The sequence below is a fragment of the Neomonachus schauinslandi genome, chromosome 12 (assembly GCF_002201575.2).
Source record: "Neomonachus schauinslandi chromosome 12, ASM220157v2, whole genome shotgun sequence".
Lineage (NCBI taxonomy): Eukaryota > Metazoa > Chordata > Mammalia > Carnivora > Phocidae > Neomonachus > Neomonachus schauinslandi.
Window position 1 is genome coordinate 51852916 of NC_058414.1, and position 4570 is coordinate 51857485.

At 38.7% G+C, this 4570-nt stretch overlaps 1 non-coding gene across 1 annotated transcript; it reads left to right on the forward strand.

Moving 5' to 3' along the window:
- Nucleotides 1–4207: 4207 nt before the first annotated feature.
- LOC123326412 lies at nucleotides 4208–4311 on the forward strand. The gene has a single exon (XR_006541074.1). It is a non-coding gene; the product is annotated as a U6 spliceosomal RNA (small nuclear RNA).
- The last annotated feature ends 259 nt before the right edge of the window (nucleotides 4312–4570 follow it).

Sequence of the window (4570 nt, forward strand, 5' to 3'; positions counted from 1 at the left end):
AAGTTATCTTATTGATGATCCCTTGTATGTGATGCATCATTTCTCTCTCATTGTTTTCAAGATTTTTTTGTCTTTCAACAATTTGATTATAACATGTCTCAGTGTAAGTATCTTTGAGTTCATCCTACTTCGAGTTTGTTAAGCTTCCTGGATGTTTATATTCATATCTTTCATCAAATTTTGGAAATTTTTGGTTATTTCATCAAATAGTCTCTCTACCACTTTTCTTTCTCTGTCTCTCTTCTGGACTCCTACAATGCATATATGCTGATTCACTTGCTAGCATCTCACAGGTCCCCTAGGCTCTGTTCACTTTTCCTCAATTCTTTTTCTTTCTGTTCCTCAGATTCCATAACTTAATTGTTTTATCTTCGAGTTCACTGATTCTTTCTTTTGCCTCCTCAAACCTACCCTTGAACCTCTCTTGCAAATTTTTCATTTCAGCTGTTACACTTTTCAGCTCCAGAATTTCTTTTTGGTTTCTTTTTAGGTTTTATATCTTTTATTTATAGTTTCATTTTGTTCATACATCATTTTCTTGATTTCTCCACATAGTCCTTTAGTTCTCTGAGCATCTTTAAGAAAGTTGTTATAAAGTCTTTTTCCAGTAGATCTGCCATCAGGTCTTTCTCAGAGAAAGTTTCTGTTGGTTTGTTGTCTTTCTCTGAATGGGACATACTTTCCTACTTACTCGTATGCCTTGTGATTTTAATTTGAAAACCAGACACTTGAATCTAATAATGTGATAATCATGAAAAGTATATTCTCTCCCTTCCCCATGGTTTGCTGGGGTGTTTAGTTCTGTTTTGATTGGTAAAGGCTGTCTCTATGCCAAGGATCAGTATGACGTGTGAACTTAAGATCTTACCAGGTCTTTTCTGAGTCTGCACCTTTCCCTGGGCATGTGTGGTGACTTTCTAATTTCCCCCATATATGTGATTGATTTTGAATACCCTAGTCTTTAATGTCTGACTCTGAAAATAGAAAAAAAAAAAAAAGAGGTAAATTAAGTGTGGGGGAAAAAAGGTACCAGCCCTTTAAATCTCCTGGAAGTCACTTCAGCTAAAAGGGGAGGAGCTTCCAGAGATAAGCAGAGGTGTAGCAACAACAGCAACCCACCTCTGTGTCTGCACCTCCATTATCAGAAGCAGCAATCAGCAATCAGAGCACAGGTCCCTGATAGTTGGAGGACAGGGTCCTTATTGCAAACTGTGTACAAGCTGATTCAGGAACATGTGCACAGCTGTCTGCCACGGGCTGAAGAATGGGGATGTGCTGAAATTGACTGAAATTAAGTATAAATTAATGCCCAGGCCTTCCCCTGAAAGTAGAAAGCTCTCAATAGACTCCAGAGATCCAAAATAGTTATATCATCTCAAATACAATAGGAGTGTGCTTCCCTTGTGGATTCAATGAAATGCCTATTGACAGGAGTGACTTCCCTTGCCTGGAAATATTGTCTGTATTAACCAAAGTAGTTACACTCACAGTCCCAACTTAGATATCAAGGAAGAACAAGAAGTAAAAAGCAAGAAGAAGAAGTAAATACCATCTGAGTCATATCTGAAAAAATGATAAGCCCACATAATTTTTTTTAAAAGAACCACAATCTGTTAGGTAAGAATGAATTGTTACCTTATCTTACCTGCAATAAGTAATACAAATTCCCAGATGTAGTTTCTGAGGTTACAGGGTTTGAAGTATGAACATACATGCCTGGTGAAGTTCTAGTGTAAGGTATGAAAAAATTCACTCTGACCTGAGGAATTTTGTACCTTTTTTTATGATTATGAACAATAGTGGGACTGCAGCAGGGGATTCTCCTTTCCTTCTGGAAAATCCCTACTTCTTCCCTCTTAGAACCGAAAGGGACTAACTCCGTGTTATGAGGCTATTGGGGAATTTCAGCCAACTCCTGTGGAGAAAGAGATGGAAATAAGCATTCCTCAACAATCCCATTGATCAACCACAGGCTTCTCATAAGCATCTCTCAGATTCCTATAGGTCGCACTGAGGGAGGAGTGGGCAAAATGGAATCACCACATTGAGTCACCTTTACTTTACTGACTGCCACTGACTATAATAACTATTCATTCTTTCTGAAGCCTGGACCTATCTGGCACATGCTAGAGGGTAAGAAGTAACAGGAGGCCTTAATGGTCACCATGGCTTCCTGGCAGAAGGCTTCAGCTCAGTACCAGTAGGGAACAGGATATCTATGAAATCAGATTCCTGAAAACTTGGGTCTGTGACACCACCAAAATTATTTAAGACCAAATTTCCACTAATTACATGGCATCCTATCTATGTCACTTCTGGTAACCCACAGCTTCTTATGTCACTATAGATCAAGCTCATTAGTCCTAGTGTCTCATCTTCCCTCTGTTCCTTTCCCTCCAAATGCTTCCACTTCTGCTGTCAGGGGTCTTCAGAATCCTCCATTCTCAAAAACAACCAATCAAATCCAAATTCTCTACATCCTTAAGTCCTTAACCTCTCACAGGGCATGCCCTGTATGCTCCTTTTTAGCAGAAACCTAACTTTGATGAAAAGTCAATTATTTTCATTTGACTTCTCTAATATAGGCTGCACATTCTCCTATAAGTCAACATGAACATCTCAGCCCTGGAGGCAGGGACGGCATCCTCCTGGCTTCCTACTGCCACTTCCTGTTTATTGCACATTTATTTTCATTCAAGGAGCCTCTTTTAAGCTCATGCTGTCTGGCTTTACATCCATTTACCTGAACCTGCTGCTCTCATCTTCTAATCTTTAGACAATTCCCCAACATTTAATGAGAACATTGTCATCTGACCCACAGTCTTCATCTTTAACTATCCAACATCTTACCCTACCTCTGAGCTACTTAACTGACCTTCTCTATTCCAAAGATCTTTGCCTCCATTCAACTTCCACGTTGTAATTCCAAAGTCATACCATGGGTCTAGTCAACCTCAAGAATCTTAAATCCAGATTCTTAAACTTTGACTGCAAACCATTATCCTAACACTTTTGTCTCATTGAAACAAAAAGAGAAGAGAAAATGGAGGGAAGGAAAATGGGAAGGAGAAAGAAAGAAAGAAGGGATGGGGGGAGAAAGAAAATTCCATTCACCATCTCTAGCTACTGCTCCATTTCCTTCTCCTTTTTCTCACAGCCATGTTTCTCAAAAGAATTATCAGTCTTCACTATCTTCAGTCCCTCATTTCACATTCTTTCTTCAGCCTGCTGCTTCTATGCCAACATTGAAACTATTCTCACTAAAGTTAACATTGTTTTCCTAATCACTAGATACTACCTCATCTTTGAAATCCTCTCTTTGTTTGGGTTTCTTGACTCTCTTTTAGTTTTTCTCTCACCTCTCTGAGTATCCTTGTTTAGTTCTCTATGTATCTCTTAAATATTAGTGGTTCCCAGAGCTCCATCTATGCTTGCTCTCCTTTGTACACTCCTCTTTTCTAAAACAGCCTCTCTATTGCCATTATTTCTCCCAACATACAATGATTGCTCAGCCGATACACATCAACCCCACAGCACTCTTCCAAGTTTCAAACAATATTTTTCCTTTGCCCCACAAATATCTCCACTTCAATGTGCTACAGATACATCAATATCAACATACTATTTAACCATTTATTTATGTAGTATGTTATACCACACAAGCAAGAAACAGGTGAGGCTGCTAGACTAAACATCACAGGATGTAAGCTGTCTTTTCCATTTCTATGGTGGCTTACTTAGACATTTCTCATTTCTCATATGAATTATTATAATCACCATCTAGATTGTATAGCAAATACCCTTTACATCTTTATATTTTTATACCCATACCTCTTTTCCTACTGATTATTCAAAATACATAATATACATTAAAACTTTTTTTAAATCTGAAAACAAATACTGATGACACCTAGTATAAAATCTAAGAAGTCAGTGTCTCCTTTTAAATTGAGAATGAATTTCAGCACTGCTCTTATTGGTTAATAAAAATCACATTTATGGGGCGCCTGGGTGGCTCAGTTGGTTAAGCGACTGCCTTCGGCTCAGGTCATGATCCTGGAGTCCCAGGATCGAGTCCCGCATCGGGCTCCCTGCTCGGCAGGGAGTCTGCTTCTCCCTCTGACCCTCCTCCCTCTCATGCTCTCTGTCTCTCATTCTCTCTCTCTCAAATAAATAAATAAAATCTTTAAAAAAAAATCACATTTATGTGCTCACTTCAGCAGCACATATACTAAAATTGGAATGATAGAGAGATTAACAAGGCCCTTGGGCAAGAATGACATGCAAATTTGTGAAACGTTCCATATTTTATTTAAAACACACACACACACATTTATGCTTGTGACAGGAGTCTCCTTACATTATTCTAGTCTAAAAAGAAACCATCTCAGAAAATTTCATTAGAATATCATTTTAGAAATGACTAGAACATTAGTATAGTTTTTTTTTTTTAAGATTTTATTTATTTGACACAGAGAGAGAGACAGCCAGAGAGGGAACACAAGCAGGGGAAGCAGGAGAGGGAGAAGCGGGCTTCCTGCAGAGCAGGGAGCCTGACATGGGGCTCGAT